The sequence below is a fragment of the Procambarus clarkii genome, chromosome 24 (genome assembly GCF_040958095.1).
Source record: "Procambarus clarkii isolate CNS0578487 chromosome 24, FALCON_Pclarkii_2.0, whole genome shotgun sequence".
Classification (NCBI taxonomy): domain Eukaryota; kingdom Metazoa; phylum Arthropoda; class Malacostraca; order Decapoda; family Cambaridae; genus Procambarus; species Procambarus clarkii.
Genome location: NC_091173.1, coordinates 31,077,624 through 31,103,716, shown reverse-complemented (window position 1 = coordinate 31,103,716; position 26,093 = coordinate 31,077,624). Strand labels below are relative to the sequence as shown.

The 26,093-nt window shown below is 42.1% G+C and overlaps 1 long non-coding RNA gene across 1 annotated transcript in view; it reads right to left on the bottom strand.

The window, feature by feature from the left end:
* Positions 1 to 6,355: 6,355 nt before the first annotated feature.
* LOC138368231 (uncharacterized) overlaps positions 6,356 to 26,093 on the bottom strand; it is a 79,304-nt gene continuing 59,566 nt past the window's right edge. The window contains exon 3 of the long non-coding RNA XR_011229547.1: positions 6,356 to 8,288. This is a non-coding gene — a long non-coding RNA (uncharacterized lncRNA). The remainder of the gene's footprint in view (positions 8,289 to 26,093) is intronic.

The following is a 26,093-nucleotide window of genomic DNA, read 5'->3' as shown; positions in this document are numbered from 1 at the left end:
CAAATGGGCAAAGTTTCTTTCACCCTAAGTGCCCCTGTTACCTAGCAGTAAATAGGTACCTGGGAGTTAGTCAGCTGTAACGGGCTGCTTCCTGGGGTGTGTGTGTGGTGTGGAAAAAAAAAAAAAAGTAGTTAGTAAACAGTTGATTGACAGTTGAGAGGCGGGCCGAAAGAGCAAAGCTCAACCCCCGCAAAACACAACTAGTAAACACACACACACACACACACACACACACACGCACACACAGGAAGCAGCCTGTAACAGCTGTTTAACTCCCAGGTACCTATTTACTGCTTGATGAACAGGCACACCAGGGTGCAAGAAACTCCGTCCATTTGTTTCCGCCTCTGCTAGAAATCGAACCCGGGCCACAAGGACTACGTCCCTCAAGTGCTGTCCACTCAGCTGAGAGACCACTGAGACACACAGCCGTGTGTGTGTGTGTGTGTGTGTGTGTGTGTGTGTGTGTGTGTGTGTGTGTGTGTGTGTGTGTGTGTGACCCCTCCACACATACATACGTTTATACTGCTAAATTTGTGCACTTTTATATGTATTTATGAAGTTGGTATTTCTTAAACTATTTTTGTTATTTTTGAATACCCAAAATGAACCTAATTAGGTACTGTGTCCCTTAACTGCCTTAATCCCTTAACTGTCCAGTTCGTTCTCGAATCACAATAAAGAATTCCAGGATCGAGTCCTAAGTGAGACAGAAGCGGTTGGGTTCTGTTTCCTATCACCTAATGTGCCTGTTCACCCAGCAGTAAATAGGTGGGCAGGAGTTAGTCAGCGTGTTGTGGGGTTGCCTCCTGGGGAGGCTCACTAATTGGACCCAGGTGGGACCTTTATGTAAGCCTAACATGTACTGTATGTATATACTGGCTGCCTGTCCCCTGACATAACAATGAATTATTATTAATTAATCTCTCAATCCTTTAAATATTGAAATCCAGTATGAGGTGTATATTAATTGAAGTAATCCCAAACAATACCTTGACATAAATATTACTGTTTAATTAAATTTGTTATTGTCATACTTTAGGAAGAATGTAACTATAATTATAGTTGGATATAAAACTATAATATTTTGTAAGAATATAAGTATAATAAGAGAGCTTATTAAATAGTGTGTGTGATGGCCGCAGGTGAGAGGAGAGAAGGATGTACAGGCCAGCATAGTGTGGGGTCGGTCCTGCGGCGGCACTGACAGAATATCGCAGCAAGTCTTCCTCCTTCCTGACCTGCAGCTGGGGGACTGGCTGGTGTGGCCCAACATGGGCGCCTACTGCTCCACTCTCTCAACACACTTTAATGGATTCCCACTCACTGAAGTGCATGTGGTTGCCTCCTCTCACACACTGTAGGTTACTGAATTATTCTACTTCTTGAATATCTGTAATTTGTGCAGATCAATTTTCCACTGAACTAGATGCAGTCAGTCAGGTGCAGTCACAGTGAGAGGTTGTGTTAGCCGGAGCTCTGATTCTAATAACATTATTATTGCAATAATGGAAGGATTGGTGAGGGATTTGGTGAGTCTGGTTGGAGCTCTGAGAGCAGAGATGGATTCCCTGCGGGAGGAGGTGCGACGGCTGAGACTTTGGGAGGAAACGAAGGAGGAGGCCAGTGTTGACGGGACCTCATTAAGAAGGACTGACGAGACCAGTATTAAGAAGTCCTCGTCTTGGCAAGTTGTGAAAGACAGGGGTCTTAAGAAGACCTTGGCAAAACCGACAACTAATAGCCTTCACCTAAGGACTTTTAATGCATTTGACGTATTAGAGGACGAGTGCTGTGGTGAACCTGTTGTTCAACGAGGTGGCAAAGACAAAGCAACGAGGAGCATTAAAGCGCAGGTCCCTCAAACTGCTCGAAAGGAAAAGGGAGGATCGAAGTGAATTTTGGTTGTGGGAGATTCCCAGGTGAGGTATTTAGACAGAACGTTTTGTGCCAGAGATAGGGGGAACAGATTAAGGGTTTGCTACCCGGGAGCTGGAATTGGTGATATTGTTGGAAACATGAATGATATTATGACAGGAAATGGGAACAAACCCATTATTTGTATTAGTGCAGGGGGTAATGATGTTCGACGAGTTAGGAGTGAGGAACTAATACAGAGATTCAGGACAGCCATTGAATTAGTTAGGAGCAAGGGAGGAATCCCGATCATATGTGGCATTCTTCCAAGAAAGGGAGTAGGAAATGAATGGATATCGAGGGCACTTGGTGTCAATTGCCGGCTGGAAAGATATTGCAAATCAAATGCAATATCTTTCATAGACAACTGGGAACACTTCTATGGAAGAAATGGAATGTATGCTCGTGATGGGGTGCATCTATCGAGAGCTGGGGTTGTTGCTGTTGCGAACTCGTTGGAAGAAGTAGTTAGAGGTGTTTGTTTGGGTTTAAACTGTTAGTAGATAGAGGTATGGGAATTGATTTGGAGGAAGGAGATAATAAAAGTATGTGTTTGTGGGAGAAAGGAATTGGCAAAATGATCAGGGAAAGAGAAGGGCCTCTAAATAACAATTCACTTAGGGTATATTACACTAACAGTAGAAGTCTAAGAAATAAAATTAACGAATTAAATGCTCTTGTCTGCACAGAAAAAATAGATATTATTGCAATTACCGAAACGTGGATGAATGTAGAAAATAGAGAACTATTTGCTGAATATCAGATAAATGGATTTAAACTATTTCACACAGATAGATATATTAGACGAGGAGGGGGAGTAGCCATATATGTTAGGGACAATTTGAAATGTAGTCTCAAAGAGGGAATCAAAACTGAGCCACACACAGAAACTATTTGGATAGAATTATACGAAAAAGCAAATAATATTATAATAGGAGTTATATATAGGCCACCAAATTTAGACAGAATGGAAGCAAAGCATCTATGGGCTGAAATATCTAGAGCATCTAGATCTAACAGTATTTATGTCATGGGTGACTTTAATTTTAGTGGAATAAACTGGTTGAACAAAACAGGGAATAGTGAAGCAGAAGATTTTCTAGAATTAATTGACGATTGCTTTCTTACGCAACACATTAAGGAACCAACACGGGAAAATAATATTTTAGATTTAGTGTTAACTAACAGGGAAACACAAATTAATGACATCGAAATAGGGAGTGAGCTAGGGAACAGTGATCACAAAGAAATCAGATTTAGCATAGAATGGAATAGACCTGTAGGAGAAAATTCTGTTAAAGTGCCAGATTTTCGAAAAGCTGATTTTAATAGCCTTAGAAATTTGTAAAACAGTTTATACCTTCTATACACACGTTATATATAAGTATCTACATTTGTGTTCACCATAGCGAACCACTAAGCTGGTATGGTGAGTGCAGTCAATAAAAGGTGGCCACACACAGTCAGAAGACATCGCCACCACCCTCTCTCCCACAGCATTACTCCTCCCTCCATGGCGCACAGCGCTAAATATCACCACAATCCTGCTATTATCAGAACCCTGGTCAGTTTTATCACAGTCAGGGGTCTTCTGTAATATCATCATCGCTACATAATAGCATAAACAAGTATATTATGACATTTTTAGGCGATGCTGTGGTCACAAGCTGAACAGCAGTGCTGTGAGTTCATGCTGCGTGCATCAGGCTTGGTTGCTCACTCAATACTGAGGCCCCTCACACCCGGGAATTTGGCCCACGATTTTTTTTAAAATGGCGTCTGTTTACAAGAGCCCTGATGAAGGTGTGGTGAACCCCGTGTATCCGCGGGCCGTTTAAATCTTGTGTAGTACTCCAAAGGATCACATGATGTGATGCGTAATTTACTGCAAGTCGGTCAAAGCATCATAGGATGCGATGCGCAATTGAAGGGTTAAAACCCCAAACAAGTACACTTACTCAGCACTACATACACCCAATATTACATGTCACACCTGTGCTTTATATGTTAATGTGCCAACACTAATGTCATTCATTTGGCAGATTGATTTGGAGAAACTGCAAGCTGAGCTGGGACACAAATTGTGAAGTTTATTACTCCCCTAGCTGAACAAAGTGCCATTGAGATAGCCGCTATTACGAGGCACTCTGAGGCACATGGGCCACACCCTAATCTGATGGAAGAATAATAACCAGCCTAATTAGGCCAATTCAGCCACTCAGCTAAGGCCTATACATTATTTAAAACTGTAGATAGAGTAGTATTATTCATAATATTAGTAGATTAGGCCACCATATGTGGTATAATTTTATATAGACTAGGTAAACAATTACCATTTATCAATTATCCACTTCAAGGTGGTATAAGTGGCAATTATTCCTCCAACTATGTGTAGATAGATTCTGGCAGGCTGAATCAAAATATACAGTCCACTTAGCATAATAATAATATAATATTCAGGTAACAAAAAATAGAATAAAAAACATTTAATTGCCTTCTAGGATTTTCCCCACAATGATGGAGGGCATGAAAGTGAATAGGTGTGGGGTAGGATATGAGGGACTGTGTGCAAGGGGTATTAATTTGTGGGAAAGGGTATGAAGGTGAGCGAGGGTGTGAGGCATGCACACAAAGAGGGTGCAGATGATGATATTCTGACAACCTTCACTTGCTTACATTTTATTCAAGAAATGTAATCAAGTATTAATATCAAAAAAAGTAATTTTTTGTGTTAAGCTCCATTTTTACTAATTAACACGTTTATAATGTCATTTCAATAATCAGAGAAATACAGAATTACAGTACAGTACTTGTAAATTCAGAAGCAGCAGAATGTGTGAAATTATGAGTCTGTGTATGGGATGGTGCGTGTGTGTAATTATCTAAGTGTAATTACCTAAGTGTAGTTACATGATGAGAACTACACTCGAGGTGTCCCGTCTACCCAGCACTCTTTGTCATATAATGCTTTGAAGCTACAGTACTGCACTGTAGCTTCTACTGTGTGCACCGAAAGTGGTGTTGGCTTAGACATGCCATGAATTATAGAAGTGTTGTGTTTAGGAATGAAATTAATGAAATATGAAGACACATTTTGCCACCCACTCACAATTCAGGTAGTGAGGTGATGACAGTGAAGTGGTGCAGATGAATTGCCATAATTTTTAGGCAACTGTCAATGGGAAACTGATTTTTGTTTATTGATTTATTTAATACTTTTCTGGGAACCATCTCATTCATTAAAATTTAGATAGCAGCTATTGAGAAATAGTCATGCACAAAAAAATTTAAAATTCCATTTTAAATTTTTCATTATTAGTAATATGTATGCAAAATATAAGTAAAACATGAAAATTAGTGAATATTTATCGTTTCACTGAGTGGAGGCACTCTGCAAGGCTGTGTCTGGTTTACAGTGCCAAACGCTTCCTGTTTTATCCTCAGATGTTTCACCGATTGCTTTATCACTTGTTTATCATCACTTTATTTTCATCCATAGACAGCTACTATAACCTTATTTGCATCATCTTAAGGTTATCTTGGGATGATTTCGGGGCATTGTGTCCCCGCGGCCCAGTCCTCGATCTGGCCTCCATCCCCAAGAAGCAACCCGTGACAGCTGACTAACTCCCAGGTACCTATTTACTGCTAGGTAACAGGGGCATCAGGGTGAAAGAAACTCTGCCCATTGTTTCTCGCCAGCGCCCGGGATCGAACCCGGGACCACAGGATCACGCGTCCAGTGTTCTGTCCGCTCAACCACCCAGCCACCATCATACTTATAAAACCCAAACAATAATTGTTTAAATCATCATATGATGATGACTGCATTACCCAAGTAACATTCATGATGATACTATGATGATATCCACATTCATATCATGAAATGGTAGCAAGATTTTTTTCATGGGTCAAGGTTATCTCCATTACATCCACATAGACCTATTATATCCATATTTGCATCATATATGTAAAACCCAAACAATAATTGTTTAAATCTTCATATAATAATTATTGTAAAAATAATAATTCATTGTGTTGAGGGACAGGAAGCCAGAGTATATTAATATACGTTAGGTTCACATTGAGGTCCCCCCCTTTCCCCCAAAGGTCGAATTACTGACCCTGCCCAATGTGCAACCCCACAACAAACTAACTAACTCCTGAGTACCTACTTACTGCTAAGTGAACAGAGCATTAGGTGATAGGAAACATGCCCAAACATTTCTGTCTCGCCCTGGATTCGAACCCGGAATTCTCTATTTTAAGTCGAGAACGAACCTGAGTGTACTAACGGGAACCTTGATGAACTCCCATTACCCTGTGGATCAACAATTGACAATGTCCACTGCCTAAACGTTAAGTGAGGCTTGCTTTTACATCATATGGTCAAAACATTTATATGCTAATATTATTAGGATAATAATAATATGCAATATTTAACATTTTATAAATATTTTATTAATGTTTGAAACACTCGACAACTAGGTTGGTGGGTTGTGGCCCATATCTTAATCAAATCTGTGCATCACTTGCCTCAGCAAACACAAGTTCACTTGTTCAGTGAAGTGGGTAAGCAAATTTGGTCTGAAAAGTGTTCAAGGGGGCCAGAGATTCACAGAATCTCTGATGATTCTAGAGCACTGATGTCCTCTAGCACACATTAATTCAGAGGAGTCAGGCTGTATCTTATACTAACACAATATTGATTTAGCAAGAGTTGTTAATGTTTGAGTAAATCTTATAAATTAGGGATGTTCACAGGTTAATTTTACAAGATTACAGTAAAAATCTGATATATATACATTCATAAGCCCGTAGAAACATGTGGTATTAACAGACTTCATAATGTTCAGGGGAACTTTAGAAAATACCTCCAATAGGTCACTGATCTCAAGGTTAAACTGCATTCAGTGATGTAGAACAGTTTTGTCGACCAGGCAATCAACAAGGCGGCTAGTTCAAAGACCAGACTGCAAGGACATTGATACCTGGAGCCACTTTAAGGAAGCTCCAAGGTAAAAGTGTGAGGTTCTTTATAATTCTTAGGTGGAGCTAAGCATTCTGTCTCCTGCTGCCTGTGATTGGTGAGTGTATTAGGTTGTTGAAACACTTGTGAAATGGCATCACAAAGATCTACAGAGATACTAACACTACATACCTTACTTGACAATAGTCAGGACTGTCTAGTTGACTGATTCAGCTGAGCCACACCAAAGAAACATATCGCCTCCTAAGAAATACAGACCAAGGGCAGCCACAACTTCTGTTAGAATAACAAATAATACATGGATTGCCATACACAGCAAAAACAGTAGACAGATTACTTAAACTTCCCTAGTGTGGCTGTCTTGGTCTTGACAGTAGCTCTACCCCCCATAATGTCATGTCCAGACACTGACCAGGAGTGGGGAAGATTACCTCCCCCATGTCACTTGGTACATGCTTCACTCTCCAGACTCGACAACTGATTAACTCGAGTATTTCTGTCCTTGCATAATGAGTGGTAAACATTAATTTACTATACTGTAGCTATAGTCAATAACAATTATAAAAAAAATTAGTTATTCTCCTTTATGAACTTTCATATGCTTTAACAGATATGAATTTTGTGTAAAGCCTTTCAAACACTCTGAGCATTGAAACGGTTTCTCTCCCGAATGAATTTTCAAATGACGTGCTAGATTTGACTTTTGTCCAAAGAATTTTTCACACTCTGGACACGGATATGGTTTCTCTCTTGAATGAACTTTCATATGTGACACCAGATGTGATTTTTGTGCAAAGTGTTTTTGACATTTTGAACATTGATACGGTTTCTCACCTGAATGAAATCTCATATGAACTAAAAGACCAGACTTTCGTGTAAAGTTTTTCATACACTCTGAACAGCGATATAGTTTCTCTCCCGAATGAACTCTCATATGACGTAAAAGTTTTGACTTTTGTAAAAACCTATTAAAACACACTGAACACTGATATGGTTTTTCTTCTGAATGAACTCTCATATGTGATACTATATATGACTTGTGTGAAAATTTTTTTAAACATTCTAAACAATGATATGGTTTCTCTCCTGAATGAACTCTCATATGGCATACTAAATTTGACTTTTTTGTATAGTCCTTAAGACACTCTGAACACTGATATGGTTTCTCTCCAGAATGGACTCGCACATGACATACAAGTTTTGACTTTTGAGTAAAGCTTTTCAGACACTCTGAACACTGATAAGGTTTCATTTTTAGAAAAACTCTCGTGTCCAGAGGCTGTTGAGGCTAGAGTTTGAGGTCAGCTATAAGGTACAGAAAGTTGTCCTTATCCACAGGCTCTTGAGGCTGGGCATACAGTTCCCACCTTGTTGAGGAAATCTGTAAGATACAGAGTTGTCAGAGAATTCTTATTTTTGATAATCAATGATGATATAAAAATAATTTCTACCACTCACATAATTTATATTATTGAATGTTATCACTGCATGTATAATTCATCTGGTGAGAGATTTTGCGGCTTAAGTAAAGAATTGTTTTCAACTGTCAAAAAAAAAAATAAGTCTCTATTAGGATCACTGTATCAAGGTCCGATTAGGCCAACGACTGACATTCAACAAGAAGCATCCCATAACATTTGTCTAACTCCCAAATACCTATCAATTGCTTAGTGAACAACTATGTCACATGCAAATGTTGCTAAACCAAAAAGTAAATTATATTAACATGCACGCCAAAGATATAGACATCTACACACAGGCACAATTCAGCATCAAACATCTCTCATCATAAACCTTACAGCATGGAAAAAATTATTTACAAAATTTAGTTATCATTCTGAAATACGTAAAGGAAAGAGCTTGAGAGGCAGTAAGACAAGTAGCCTACACATACACTGACCAGCACATGATAACTAGCCATCACATCTGATTGAGGAAGGCAGTGTCACTTCATACACCAGGCATCACACTATTTAAAAAATATTGCGAATAATCTTAATAATGATGTCTACTTCACTTCTGTACATATATTGGGCAATATAGACATACTGAGGAGGAGGGTGTCAATGTGTGGGTGGTTGTGATGGGTGGGGTGAGATGGTGTCGGTGGTTGTGATGGGTGGGGTGGGATGGTGTGGGTGGTTGTGATGGGTGGGGTGGGAAGGTGTGGGTGGTTGTGATGGGTGGGGTGGGAAGGTGTGGGTGGTTGTGATGGGTGGGGTGGGATGGTGTGGGTGGTTGTGATGGGTGGGGTGGGATGGTGTGGGTGGTTGTGATGGGTGGGGTGGGAAGGTGTGGGTGGTTGTGATGGGTGGGGTGGGAAGGTGTGGGTGGTTGTGATGGGTGGGGTGGGAAGGTGTGGGTGGTTGTGATGGGGGTGGGAGGTGGGGAAGGTGTGGGAAGGTGTGGGTGGATGTGATGGGTGGGGTGGGATGGTGTGGGTGGTTGTGATGGGTGGGGTGGGAAGGTGTGGGTGGTTGTGATGGGTGGGGTGGGATGGTGTGGGTGGTTGTGATGGGTGGGGTGGGATGGTGTGGGTGGTTGTGATGGGTGGGGTGGGAAGGTGTGGGTGGTTGTGATGGGTGGGGTGGGAAGGTGTGGGTGGTTGTGATGGGTGGGGTGGGATGGTGTGGGTGGTTGTGATGGGTGGGGTGGGAAGGTGTGGGTGGTTGTGATGGGTGGGGTGGGAAGGTGTGGGTGGTTGTGATGGGTGGGGTGGGAAGGTGTGGGTGGTTGTGATGGGTGGGGTGGGAAGGTGTGGGTGGTTGTGATGGGTGGGGAGGGAAGGTGTGGATGGTGGTGATGGGTGGGGTGGGAAGGTGTGGGTGGTTGTGATGGAATTGGAACAGAAAGCTATACAAGAGATAAAGAAAAATCCAAAATATTTTTTCACATATGCAAAGTCAAAATCAAAAACCTCCACCAGTATTGGACCTTTAACCCTTAAATTGCGCATCGCATCATATGATGCTTTGCCCTACTTGCAATAAATTGCGCATTGCATCATATGATGCTTTGGAGTACCGCGCACGATTTGAAAGGCCTGCGGGGTATAGGGGGTCCCCATACGCTGCCCAGGGGCTATAGTAATCAGCCGCCATTTTGAAAAAATCCATCTCACTCTACTATCACGTGGGAGGCCTCAGTTACCCAGCAGCCACCATGTCGAGCGCACGGCCGAACACTTCCCGGGCACACCCCACGCAATCACTCACCCAAGAGCAAATAACCAGTGAATTATTTTCCGATGGTGAGGAAAATGACTTTGATGACTCTGATATTGATAAAGACTACACACAATTGACCGATGTTGATAGCACGGACAGTGAAAATGAGATACAGCCGCCTCCCATGGCGAGGCCTATACGCTCACCCATGCCACCTCGCCCAGTGTCTACCCCAATTCACCCTCGACCACACAGTTCCTGTGCTTATTTACAGTCTGAGGATATTTTCAGTGACGAGTCAGAGGAAGGTGACTCTTTTTCTGGTTTTAGTGAAGTGGAATCAGAACATAGTGTTACCTAGCCTGGTGCCAGTACCAGTGGTGTTGCTGGGTGAGATTTTGTCGCGTCAGCAGCGTCTCGCCCAGCCAAGCGCCACCGCATGGAACAACATGAGGCACCAAGAGCCTCATGTTCACGTGCCTCTACCTCACGTGCACGTAGCGGCCGTACTGTGCGTAGACGGGCATCAGCTCCTGGTCCATGGGGTGCATCGCTTCCTCGCCGTAGTGCCCCTGTTGCGTCCCCTGCGTCTCACAGGACACCAGGTGTACTAGTGTGGAGTGATGGTGCTGGTTTTAATCCCCGAATTCCTGCCTTTGACAATAAAGACGTTGGGATTACAGAGCTTTTCCCTGATAATGGAGAGGATATGAGTGAATGTGATTATTTTACAGCATTCTATGATGAGCCGCTCATGGAATATATTGTACACCAAATGAACCTTCATGCGGCTCATCTCATTAGAAGAGAGATAACAGAATTTTCACGATTGCAACGTTGGAAAACCACCAATGTAGGTGAAATGTATGTTTCTAGCAATATGTATGTTGATGAAACACTGTGTTAAACACGCTCTCACAGATTACTGGAGCAAAGATCTGACTATTCCAATACCTTTCTTCGGGAAATATATGTCCCGAGACAGATTTCAGATACTCCTCAGGTGTCTGCATTTTGCAAGTAATGTGGACCGGACAGAGGATGATAGACTTTGGCGAGTGAGGCACTATATGAATGAAGTGATTGGAAAATTCAGAGATTTTTACGTACCAGCACAGAAGCTGGTGATTGACGAATCCCTTGTACTTTTCAAAGGACGTGTTTCATTCAAACAGTATATTCCCTCCAAATGAAACAGATTTGGGTTGAAATTCTTTGTACTGTGTGACTGTGAAACAGGATACGTGTTACACATGATTCTATATTCAGCTAGCGATGTAGACATTCCCGGTAACGACGAACATGGTTTCTCTGGTAGTGTGGTGAAGTCACTGATGGCACCATGGATGAACAAGGGCCACAACCTATACACAGATAATTACTATACAAGTCCATTGCTAGCTAGGTTCTTGATTGAAAATAGAACCGGGTTGGTTGGCACAGTAAAGCCACGAAGAAGGGAAATGCCAGTGTTTAGCGGTGGACTTGCAGTTGGTGAGTGCCAGGTACGGAAATGTGATCAAATACTCTCAGTATGGTGGAAAGACAAGAGAGAAGTGAACCTACTGACAACGGTTCATGAGGGTACAATGTTGAACAGTGGCAAGGTGCACCGTGTAACGAGAGAACCAGTATATAAGCCAGATTGTGTTCTTGACTACAATCTCAACATGCATTTGATTGATAAGGCTGACATGATGATTGGCACTATCGAGTGTGTGCGGAAAACATTGAAGTGGACGAAAAAAGTGTTTTTCCATCTTGTTGACATGAGCATGTTGAACTGCTATAATTTGTATCTGGTGAAAACTGGACATAAACCTATTTTCCATTCATTTGCTTTTACACTTGCAACACAGTTATTAGCAAAGTTTGGTCAAGAAGTCCCTGGCATACGAAGACCAATCATGAACCCAGTGTTGCAGCCTGCTGCAACACCCAGGCTCGCTCACATAGATGCCTTTCAGCAACACAGACTAAAGAATTTGCCACCAGGTGGAAAGCGTGCAATAGGCCAACGTGCATGCCTAGTATGTAAAACAACAAAACGAAGAGAACAGAAACGTAAAATGGTGCAAACATGGTGTGAAGGGTGCGCAGTTGCATTGTGTGCTGTCAACTGCTTCAATGACTACCACTCACTCCAAGACTTCTATATGTGCAATAATAGTGCAAAAACCTGTCCATAGTGCGTGCTAGTGTGTACATATAAAATAATAACCATTGTGATTACTGTACATAAATATAATGCCGTAATGGAAAACGGGTGTGTGCGCATGTGTATACTCGATGTATGCAACATATATTGACAACAACTGTGAAGTAACATTATGTGCAACACAATTAGTGACTAATATTGCAAAGAATACACGCCTAGACACTAAATAATGACACGAAAATAAATTCGTGGCAACTCTGACTGCTTGAAGACCGCGCGCGACGCCTCCGGGACGCACCGTGCATGAGCGAACATGCAAATTGTGACGTCATCATCGATCTTGTCGACTCAATTACATTGCCGGTAAGTACAATTTAATTTTTTTTATTTTTCCCGTAATCAGGGAACACGACTTAACAGGTTAGGAAGAAATTTTTTTTTTTTTTTTTTTATGCGCCTGTGGGTGTCAAATGGTATATAGCCATGCATCATTTAAGGGTTAAATGCAACTAAAGGTATGTACACAGAGGACAAGAAAGAAATTAGTGAAATTCTAAGAAGCCAGTATGAGGCTATGTTTAGCACACCAATAAACAACATGAAAGTTGATGACCCAGACAGCTTCTTTATGAATGACATTCAAGCTGCAGATAATATAACGGATATTAACACGAACTCTGAAGACTTTGAAAGAGAAATTGACAATATGCCCATGCACTCAGCTCCTGGGCCTGACTCATGGAATTCAATATTCATAAAGAAATGTAAAGTACCAGTAGAGCGAGCACTCAGCGTAATATGGAGAAAGAGCCTGGATACAGGGGAGATACCAGCAGCACTTAAATCTGCAGATATAGCTCCTTTGCACAAGGGGGGGGGGGTAGTAGAGCCTTGGCCAAAAATTATAGGCCAGTTGCACTAACATAACACATATTAAAAGTTTTTGAAAGAGTGATTAGGAATAAAATTTCTAGTTTTATGGAAAATAATGAGTTACACAACCCAGGACAACATGAATTTAGAGTGGAAGATCCTGTCTGTCACAATTACTCAACCACTATGACAAAATCACATTAGCTCTAGAAGAAAAGCAAAATGCAGATGTAGTATACACAGACTTTGCAAAGTCATTTGACAAATGTGATCGTGGAGTGATTGCACACAAAATGAGGTCAATGGGAATAACTGGTACAATAGGATGCTGGATACTCAATTTCCTGTTGAACAGAACACAAAGAGTAACAGTCAATCAAATAAAATCAAGTCAAAGCGCAGTTAAAAGCTCTGTACCTCAAGGTATAGTCCTTGTACCACTGCTGTTCCTTATTCTCATATCAGATATAGATAAAAATACAAGTCACAGCTTTGTGTCATCCTTTGCAGATGACACAAAAATCAGCATGAAAATTACCTCTGCTGAAGATATGGAAAAATTGCAAGCAGATATCAACAAAGTTTTCGATTGGGCAACAGAAAATAACATGATGTTTAACAGCGATAAATTCCAGGTACTCAGGTACGGCAAAAATGAGGACCTGAAACATAATACAGGGTACAAAACACAATCAAATCTGCCCATAATAGGTAAACAGCATGTCAAGGATTTGAGAATAATGATGTCCGACGATCTAACGTTTAGGGAGTATAACCAAGCAAATATTGTGTCAGCCAGAAAAATGATAGGATGGATTACGAGAACTTTCAAATCCAGGGATCCCATCACGATGGTTGTACTCTTCAAGTCACTTGTGTTGTCCCGTCTCGAGTACTGCTCAGTACTCACTTTCCCCTTCAGAGCAGGAGAGATTACTGAAATAGAGGGAATACAGAGAACATATACGGCACGCATAGATGCGATAAAGCACCTAAATTATTGGGATCGTCTCAAAGCTCTCCAAATGTACTCACTAGAAAGGAGACGAGAGAGAGAGATACCAAATAATATACATGTGGAAAATACTGGAAGGCCATGTCCCTAATCTACACAGTAAAATAACAAGTACTGGAGTGAACGATATGGAAGAAAATGCAGGATTGAACCAGTGAAGAGCAGAGGTGCCATAGGCACAATCAGAGAACACTGTATAAACATCAGAGGTCCGTGGTTGTTCAACATTCAACCAGCGAGCATAAGAAATATTCCTGGAACAACTGTGGACGTCTTCAAGAGAAAACTAGACTGACTGTTTTCTAAAAGAAGTTCCGGACCAACCGGGCTGTGGTGGGTATGTGGGTCTGCAGGCTGCTCCAAGCAACAGCCTGGTGGACCAAACTCTCACAGGTCAAGCCTGGCCTCGGGCCGGGCATCAGGAGTAGAACTCCCAGAACCCCATCAAGCAGGTATCAAGCAGATGAGTGGTATGGGAAGGTGCAGGTGCTTGTGATCCATGAAGTAGGAAGGATTTTTTTTATTATGTATTATTATTGTACCACAGTCGTGGCCACACTGTTGGGAGCTGGTGGCTGAGCAGACAGAACACTGGACGCATGATCCTGTGGGTCCCGGGTTCGATCCCGGGTGCCGGCGAGAAACGATGGGCAGAGTTTCTTTCACCCTGATGCGCCTGTTACCTAGCAGTAAATAGGTACCTGGGAGTTACTCAGCTGTCACGGGCTGCTTCCTGGGAGTGGAGGCCTGGTCGAGGACCGGGCCGCGGGGATACTAAAGCCCCGAAATCATCTCAAGATAACACATTTACAATGCTAACCAACATATACTGTATACATTTTTCTGTCCTCCATGGACAGGGTGAGAGATCTGTTAAACATAAAGTTCAGTGATTTATTGAACAATCAACCACAAAAGGTGATTGTAGTGCTTATAAAATGCTAATCTAACCTACATACATAGATACATAAATACACAGCTCGCATCCTGTAACAACACTTAGGTAATTACACAGATTTATGTCTGCCCTACATAAACAGTGCTCGATGTGTCTTTTCACATAATGTCAGTAACCCTTAAACTGCGCATGGCGTATATATATGCCCTGAGTAACATGTCCCATGGTGCGCATGGCGTATATATATACGCCATAGGGTGCCAGGCCTGATTCAAATGGCCCGCGGCTACACGAGGTTCACAGTAGCTTCCTCAGGGCTCTTCTTGTAAACAGATGCCATTTAAAAAAAAAAATCGTGGGCAATATTCTCAGGTGTGAGAGGCACAGTACTGTTGGAGCAACCAAGGCCGGCGCACGCAGCATGAGCGAACAGCATTGCTGTTCAGCTTGTGACCACAGCATCGCCGAAAAATGTCAAAATAAATATATAACTGTTATTATTTAGCGATGACAATATTACAGATGACCCATGACTGTGATATAAATAACCAGGGTTGTGATAATAGCAGGATTGTTGTAATAATTAGCGCTGTGGGAGGAGTGATGCTGAGAGATGGAGGGAGACAGCATCGTTTACTGACTGTGTGGCTAGCTGTTATTGTTTGCATTCACCATACCATGTCAGTGGTTCTCTATGGTGAACACAAATGTAGATACTTATATATAATGTGTGTATTAATGTAATAACAGCAAAAGGATTATGCTGGGAGGAGCCATATGGGTGACGGAGGTGACGTAGTCTGCACGATTTGTCTAGCTGTTTAGAGGGTGGCCACTATGCTCTTTGGGCGCACTACAAGCTTAGGTGTACAGTTACGGTGCATAAAACATGTAGATATTTATATATAATAAGTGTATATAGGGTAATAACACTCACAAAGGTATTGTTGGGGGAGAAAGTTTAGAGCGTGTGACCTTGAAAGAGTGAGGGAGACGTCAGGCGCCATCTGTGTATAGCGACGACTCTTAGTACCTGAACTAACTATATCAGCTTAGCTGTACAGTTGTGGTGAACAAAATATATACATACTTATATATAACGTCTGTATATAGTGTAATAACACCACAAATGGTATTGTTGGGGGAGAAAGTTTAGTGCTTGTGTTGAGGGAGTGGCAGCGAGTGGCTGGCTGGTGTGTGGCGGTAACTCTTCGTTGCTTTTCGACTCTCAATACCAACTTAGTGGTTCGTTATGGTGACCAAAACATGCAGATACTTATATATAACCTGTGTATAGAGTGTAATAGCAACAAAACTATATGTTTATTGTTTTATAAACATAATAATTGAATCACTAATATGCACATCATACTTTTGAGTATAGCGATTATTCACCACTTTTATTATATAAATATATTACAATACACACTATTGAATAATATTACTGCAAAAAAACTAAGAAAAAATCAATCGGAGACATTGAAACAATTAGGTAATAATATCTTTGTGGCAACTCCCATCTGTCAGCGCGGGTGACGCTGACCGGGTCTGACGACTGCTCTGTCAATGCCCACTTTTTGCCAGACTTCCTCGGTCAATTGCGCCCAAAATATGTCACCTACGATTTATTTTTTATTTTTTCCGTGCTCAGGGGACACAAATTAACATGTTTAGAAGACAAAAAAAAATTGGGGAATTTTTTTTTTCTTGCGCACAGGGGTGTAAATGTCCCAAGGACCCCTGAGCAGTGTAAGGGTTAATGAGTGTTTACAAAGATGAAAAGCAATTCTGACCAGCTTTCACATATCCTGTATACACATACATACGTATATACATACATAAATGCATTCATAAATATATATATATATATATATATATATATATATATATATATATATATATATATATATACATATATATATATATATATATATATATATATATATATATATATATATATATATATATATATATATATATATATACACACACACACACAAATACATACACATATGCACATACATTTATGTCTCTCCTACTTTGACAGGGTATGAGAGCTGCTATAGAAACTATTGTGTTATTAAGCCCTTATCCATTGAAGGTGATTAGGGTGCTTTTACAAGCTCAGGTTATAGTTACATCACAGTGTATAACTGATGCATTACATATTGTATAGGTACAATACATTGTATAACAGATGTATTACATAGTCATTCTTGGGTACAAGTCAAATATATCATCAAGAGTTCCATGATTCATAGAGTGTTTACAGAGTTCAGCATACCTCAGCCCAGGAGGATGTCAGTCAGTAAATATGGGACATTCTACAATATAATGTTCAACGGAAATGCATGTTTTCTCTTTCACAAAGTTGACACATTGTGTACTCGACATCAGGGTTTAGAGAAAGCTGCCAGATATGTCTATCTTCCAGGCGTATTCTGGCCACCGTAACATCACATTGCCGAGTTCTTGCTCTGTTATTCCATATATGAATGCCTCCTCACGATATTTATCATAATGTTTAATGCTACAACTTTCAGGACTTTGTGAATTTGTTAGGTCATTAAGATCTTCATTAGATATTTAAGTATTCTCTTTGTCACTGCTAATGAAACGTCCATATCAATTTCTGTGATAACATGTGATGTTATCCAGAGGAATTTAACTTCAAATCTGCTTTCTTTAGCAGTTAAATTATTCATTTGAATATCACTGACTATTTTCTGGGTGTTACCACTTTGTGCATTCAATGCCAGGAGTGCATGCTGCGAGTCACAGTATACAAGTCCACTGCCTTTGTCTTATAAAAATACAGTGGCAAGGTATATGCCTGCAAGGTGTGGGTTGTTGTGCGAGTGGGGTGGGAAATTGTGGGTGGTTGTGATTGGTGGAGTGGGAAGGTGCATGTGGTCATGATAAATGAAGTGGGAAGGTGTGAGTGGTTATAAAGGGTGGAGTGGCAATGTGTGGGTGGTTGTAGATGCGGGTTGCTGTGAAGGGTTGAAGGAAGAGGTCCTTTTTTTGTATGGCATGTGAGAAATAGTGTTTATAGCTGGCAGTAAATAGTTGAAACTGTGTTGGCTTGAAGGGAAAAAAACATCTGAAGCCTCTGCCAGTGCAGTGGGTAATTCTGCACATGCACAGTGCATAGTCACAGTGAGAGAATATTCCCCTTTAAAATTATACAAATAAAAATCCTATGATGGCAAATAACTAGTGCAGACGATGAGTCACAATAACGGAGATGAAGATATGACGACCAAACCACACACCAGAGGATGAAGAAATTACGATATTTCGGTCCGTCCTGGACCATTATCAAGTCATAAGTACGACTTGATGGACCAAAATGTTGTTTCTTAATTTCCTGGTGTGTGTTTTGGTTATCAAATAACTAGTCCCGGGTACATTCTGTGACTGGAAAACGTGTGTAAAATCAGTGTTAAATGTAGAAAACCAGCTCAGAACTCAATGAGACAAAATAAGAAATAAGATGGGGAATATGATTTGTAAAGAAATTGATATGGGAACATTGGTGATTGAGGAAAAATGCCTAAGTTCTGTAGACACTCGCTTATCCAGAATCCGACCATCTGGAAAATACCCTTATTCGGCTAAAATCGAGACCGGATAAAATTATCTCACTATCCGGCCAAAATGTCCATGGGAGCCGGATAAAAGCCAGTTTGGCCAGATAAAATAATTGGAGCCGTTTAACTTGCTGCCGATGTTGCACTATCTGGACAGTCAGCCGAACAAGCGGTGAATTGTCTGGATAAGAAAGCCAGGCGGCGGATTGTACCGTACTAATCCCGTACGGCTGTGGCTCAAGGCGCATGGTGTAGGAGGGGGTGGAGTAGGTGGGGGGTGTCGGGAGAGAGGGGAGCGTTGGGATGGACCACCTGGGGAATAAGGGGGATGCGGAGGGCCTATAAACTACAGTACAGGAATTACCATTAATTTTAGAACAATTCATCATAGCCAAAAACAAAAGAAATACAGTAGAACCTCGAGTGACGATCACCTCAAGTGGCATGCATTTTGGGTAATGAGCGCCAAGATCGCCGACAATTCGTCTCGTATGGCGAACGCTCGTTTGAATAACGACAATACCACATGGTGGAGTTCGAGCTGCTTCTTGCACATTCTCAGACGCCTCCGACGATGCAAATAAATTATTTGTTTTGTTTTGTTTAAAGATGCTAATGATGCTGGGATATAAAGGGGTGACTGTTTTGTAGAAAAAAAAAATGAAATATTTTGTAAAACAACAAATGTCAAAAAGGTTCGTTCGGTGTTTGGCAGGTAGGGTTCTCATTACCCCTCAATCTGTCTGGAGCTGCATGTGGCATTGTTGCTTGCACTCCGCGCGGTACAACAGAACCCTCCTTGCCATACTTTACTAGCAGCTGTGACACAACACCAGCACTGAATGTACGTATAGACGGTCTCCTGCCAGATTTTACTCGGTACATATTGAAGCAGTTGAGCACTGCAACATCCATGAGGTGGAAGAAGAACTTTTTAGTCCACTTCACAGACTTGCGCACGCACTCCACTCCACCAAGCATCATGTCACACTTATCGACGAGGCGCATGTTCACGTTATAGCCTATGACACAGTCTGGCTTATACACGGTGCTGCGTGTCTGAAAGTGGACTTTCCCACTGTCCAACATGGCACCGGTGTGAATCGTAGTCAGCATATTCACCTCACGTCTGTCCTTCCACCGCACTGACAGCGTATTGTCACACTTGCGCAGCTGGCACTCACCCACGGCTATAGCTATACCGAACACTGGCATTTCCTTCCTGTGGCTCTTCACAGTGCCACATACGCCGGTGTTGTGGGCAAGGAGGTATCTGGTCAATAAGGGGCTGGTGTAATAGTTGTCGGTGTACAGTACATGCCCCTTGTTCAGCAACGGTTCCATCAGGATTTTTACAACACTGCCAGAGAACCCGTGTTCATCTTGAGCCGGTATGTCGACGTCTGTACCAGAATATAATATCATGTCCAAGACAATACCAGTCTCACAGTCGCATAGCACAAAAAACTTCAGTCCAAATCGGTGCCGCTTTGATGGGATGTACTGCTTGAATGCCAGTCGCCCCTTGAACAGTACAAGCGACTCGTCAATAACCACATTCTGTCCAGGTACAAAATAATCCCTGAACTTCCCTCTCATGGCCCTGAACATCTTCCGTACTTTCCACAGTCTGTCGTGTCTGTCCTCATTTGCATTATTTTCGAAATGCAGGCACCTGAGAATCAAGAGAAACCTATCACGCGACATGTACCGGTTGAACACAGGCGATGGAACAAGGCTGTCTTTGCTCCAATAATCCTGGATGACAGCTTTCTCAGAGTGCTTCATCATCATACAGAGTGCCAGAAACACGTACATTTCGTCGATTGTCGTGTCCTTCCATCGTGTGAGCCGTGAGGCAGGTAAAATGCCTTCGTCTATGAGGCTGTGAGCGAACCTGTTTGTCTCAGTCACAAGATGCGTCATGAATACATTGTCAAAATATGCCTGAAAATATTCCATGTCTGCCATATCATCACCAGTATATGGGAATAATGGTGTAACACCAAAATCGCTATCATCAAATGTTGGTATTTGAGGGACAAATGTGGTGCAATCCTCACACACAAGTACACCAGGGAGTTTGGTGTTGGCGCCAACACCACGGCCAACACCACCACGAGCACCAAAACTACGGCTACGATGACCAGACCACACACTAGAAATTGAAGAGACGACGACGTTTAGGTCCGTCCTGGACCATTCTCAAGTCGATTGTGATGAGGACAGGTAGGGACAGGAATTAAATAGGCAAGAGAGAGCTGAGGAGGAAAGTCAGGTGTAGGGGATAGTAGTAATGAGAACTGCAGCAGGCCTATTGGCCCATACGAGGCAGCTCCTATTATAACCACCGAAGGAGATGGTAATAGGAATAAGAAGAGGATAGCAAGGGAGCGTAGAAGACAATGAACAGAAAAAGGGAGAAGAGAGAAAGAAAGGGAAAGAGAAAGAAAGAAATGGAAGGGGGAAAGCTTATGTTAAGTCACGTTTGTTAGAAAGATTAGAGCATTTGAGTATATACTGTGAAAGGGAAGAGTCCACAGCAACAAAGCCAGGACTCAAGTTCATGTTGGGTACATTGTTAATAAGAGCCGATTTCCTGTTCATCTTGTCCTCTCCAATACTTTGGCGAAACTGGCCGCACACTGAATGACAGACTTAAAGAACACAAGAGAAGTGTTATGTCTGCAGACACTAACAATGCTCTCTTCTGCCATGTGAGGGATTCTAATCATCCCATTGATTGGTCTTCCTCCAAAATAATCTTTCCTGCCTCTACACAGACGCCGTCTTGTAGAATCGGCTCTTATTAACAATGTACCCAACATGAACTTGAGTCCTGGCTTTGTTGCTGTGGACTCTTCCCTTTCACAGTATATACTCAAATGCTCTAATCTTTCTAACAAACGTGACTTAACATAAGCTTTCCCCCTTCCATTTCTTTCTTTCTCTTTCCCTTTCTTTCTCTCTTCTCCCTTTTTCTGTTCATTGTCTTCTACGCTCCCTTGCTATCCTCTTCTTATTCCTATTACCATCTCCTTCGGTGGTTATAATAGGAGCTGCCTCGTATGGGCCAATAGGCCTGCTGCAGTTCTCATTACTACTATCCCCTACACCTGACTTTCCTCCTCAGCTCTCTCTTGCCTATTTAATTCCTGTCCCTACCTGTCCTCATCACAATCGACTTGAGAATGGTCCAGGACGGACCGAAACGTCGTCGTCTCTTCAATTTCTAGTGTGTGGTCTGGTCATCATACTTCAGCCACGTTATTGTGACTCATCGCCTGCACTACGGCTACGTCATCCGCTGCTTCTGCTGGAGCTGCGTGAGGGTATGCTAGGCACTGAGGCAGATTTATGTACTGTAGACCTACCACGAATAAATGATATTGAGGGGCCACTGTCGTTGTCCACATGCTGTGAGGCATGCTGCCGCCTGCCGCGGCGTGTTGCTGAGGTAGCAAAACCCCGCCTGGTAACACCACCACTGCTCGTACTCGGGTCGTCCACACTACTCGTATCGGAGCCAATGTCACTGAAGTCCGAGAAAGATTCGTCACATGTACTATCACTGAATAAACTACTAGCGTCTGGGGACATACATGATAGTGGTGATGATAACGGTGTTGACCCAGGGCGGCGAGGCACGAGTACCACACACACTTGCCACATCTTCCAATTCTGTCTCTTCCTCACTCGTATCAGATCTCTGAGTTAGGTCTTTCTGTGGATCATAGTCCAGGTCAACATCCAGAGCACCGTCATCATACAAAATATCGCGTATTTCCTCCTCAGAGAGTCGTTTTCCATGACCGCGGGTCACCGTGGAGCGGGAGCTCGTAGAGGATGCGTCAGACATGGTTGCTGCTGTGAAACTGAGGCTCCCCACGGCAGCAGGGCATGCTGGGATTTTTTTTTAAGATGGCGGACGATCACTGGGGCCCCCACCTACCCATACCATACCCGCGTCACCGCGCGCCAGTTTTGAATGGAACGTGAAGAATCAAAATACCTGGAGGCGCGTTGCGCAAACCAGACGCGAGCCTGCAGGCGCGTTGCGCAGTTTAACCCTCAAACCGCTAGGGACCCAAATGGAATTCACACCCACAGGCGCAACAAAAAAAAAAATTCCAAAAAATTCTTTCGTCTTATAGAAGTGTTCATTTTTGTTCCCTGATCACGGAAAAAAATAACAAAAAAGTCGTAGGTTGCATATTTTAGCCGCAATAGGGTAGGGAAGTGTGGCAAAAAAGGGGCGTTGGCAGAGCCTTCGCCAGACGAGGTCTACTCCGCCCGAGCTGTCAGACGGCAGTTGCCACAAATATATTATTACCTAATTATTTCAATGTCTCTGATTGATTTTTTCTTAGTTTTTTTGCAGTAATATTATTCCATACAGTGAATTGTGGTATATTTATATTATACAATGTGTGAACCATCGCTGTACTCAAAATTATGGTGTGCATATTAGTGATTCAATTATTATGTTCATAAAACAATAAACAAATAGTTTTGCTGTTGTTACACCATATACACAGGTTATATATAAGTATTTGCATGTTTTGTACACCATAACGAACTACTAAGTTGGTCTTGTGAGTCAAAAAGCAACGAGGAGTGACCGCCAAACACCAGCGAGCCATTCACTGCCACTCCCTCCCTCAACACCACCTCACTTACCCTCATTCACCTCCTACAATACTCTTTCTGCATTTATTCACTATACACAGACTTATATATACGTATTTACATGTTTTGTTCACCATAACTGTACATCTAAGCTTGTATGGTGAATAAAGGCAGAGAGACGTAGCTACTCACACAGTCAGCTGATCGGCGGCCGCCCTCAAGGCCAGACGCACTAATATTTGTCCTTCAACAATACTGTTTGTGGTGTTATTACGCTATATACACATATTATATATAAGTATCTACCTGTTTTATTCACCATACCTGAACAAATAAGCTGGTATGGTGCCCAAAGACTATTGTGGTCACCAGTAAACATGATAAGTCGTGCAGATGACGCCACCGCCCTCACCAAAATGGCGGCTCCCAACCTACTCCTCTTGCTGTTTATACCCTATATACACACGTTATATATAAGTATCTACATTTGTGTTCACCATATCGAACCACTAAGCTGGTATGGTGAGTGCAGTCAATAAATGGTGGCCACACACAGTCAGAAGACGACGCCACAACCCTCCCTCCCACAGCATTACTCCTCCTTCCATGGAGCACAGCGCTAAGTATCACCACAATCCTGCTATTATCAGAATCCTGGTCAGTTTTATCACAGTCAGGGGGCTTCAGTAATACTCTCACTGCTAAATAATAGCAGTATCATATATATTATGGTATTTGTAGGCGATGCTGTGGTCACAAGCTGAACAGCGGTGCTGTGAGCTCGTGCTGCGTGTGCCAGCCTTGGTGGCTTGCTCAATACTGACGCTCTCACACCCAAGAATGTTGGCCTGGATTTTTTTTCTAGGTGGCATCTGGCAACTATCGGTCGTGGCTGTACTATAGCTGCCCCTATCCCAGGCGGGGAGTTTAAATTATAGCGCTAGACACGAAATCATATATAAATGATGTGCGCGGTTTCGGTTTTGTCACTGATATCATTTATATATGATATGCGCGGTTTGAGGGTTAAGGGATAATTTGTGTTCACTGATCATGGGAAAAATAATAAAAAAATCGTAAGTGGCATATATTGCCCGCTATAGGGCGGGGAAGTCTGGCAAAAAACAGGCGCTGACTCAGCGTGCGTCCCAGGCGGTCTGTTGATCGCCAGCTGTCAGGCCGGAGTTGCCACAAAGAGATAATTACCTAATTATTTCAATGTCTCTGATTGAGTTTTTGTATTTTTTTTCTGTAATATTATTCAACAGTGTGTAGTGTGATATACTGTATTTATATAATAAAATGAGTGAATCATCGCTGTACTCAAAAATATGGTGTGCATATTGTTGATTCAATTAGGTTCATCAAACAGTGAACAAATACTTTGTCGGTTATTACACTATATACACAGGTTATATATAAGTATCTGCATGTTCTCTCCACCATAACGAACCACTAAGTTGCTATTATGAGTCAAAAAGTAACGAGGAGTGACCACCGTGTACCAGCCAGCCACTCACGCCCTCCCTCAAGTCATCTGATTTACCCACATTTTCCTCCCACAATACTGTTTTTGTTTTTATTCACTATATACAGACGCTATATATAAGTATTTACATTCGTGTTCACCATAACGAACCACTAAGTTGGTATACTGAGTGGCAGTGGCAGCCCGCCACTAGCTGCCACTCCCTCCCTCACCTCACCTGACTTGCTACCATTCTCGACCAACCATACTGTTTTTGCTTTTATATACAGACGTTATATATAAGTATTTACATGTTTTGTTCACCATAACTGTACATCTAAGCTTGTATGGTGAGTAAAGGCACAAAGACGTAGGATCTCACACAGCTGATGGCTGCCGCCCTCAAGGCCAGACGCACTAATATTTCTCCTCCAACAATACTGTTTGTGGTGTTATTATGCTATATACACACATTATATATAAATATCTACCTGTTTTATTCACAATACTTGTACAAGTAAACTGGTATGGTGCCCAAAGACCATCGTGGTAACCAGTAAACAACATGATAAATCATGCAGACGACGCCACCGCCCTCACCAAAATAGCGGCTCCCAACCTACTCCTCTTGCTGTTTATACCCTCTATACACATGTTATATATAAGTATCTACATTTGCATTCACCATAGCGAACCACTAAGCTGGTATGGTGAGTGCAGTCAATAAAAGGTGGCCACACACAGTCAGAAGACATCGCCACCACCCTCCCTCCATGGCGCACAACGCTAAATATCACCACAATCCTGCTATTATCAGAATCCTGGTCAGTTTTATCACAGTCAAGGGTCTTCTGTAATAATATCATCGCTGCATAATAGCATAAACAAGTATATTATGGCATTTTTAGGCGATGCTGTAGTCACAAGCTGAACAGCAGTGCTGTGAGCTCATGCTGCATGTGTCAGGCTTGGTAGCTCACTCAATACTGAGGCCCCTAACACCCGGGAGTTTGGCCCACGATTTTTTTAAAAATTGGCGTCTGTTTACAAGAGCCCTGATGAAGGTGTGGTGAACCCCCGTGTATCCGCGGGCCGTTTAAATCTTGTGTAGTACTCCAAAGCATCACATGATGCGATGCGCAATTTACTGCAAGTCGGTCAAAGCATCATATGATGCGATGCGCATTGCGCAGGGTTAATGAAACATAGAGTAGCCTACCTGCCAAACACCGAACGTACCTTTTGTTATAAAAAAATAAAAAAAAATATTGAACAAATCTGAAGAAAGAAAAATGTCATAAAGGTTTGTTCAGTGTATATAAGATAGGCTGCTCCATTATTTAAAACATCGAATATCATATTGTTGTTTTTCGGGGGTAGAACAG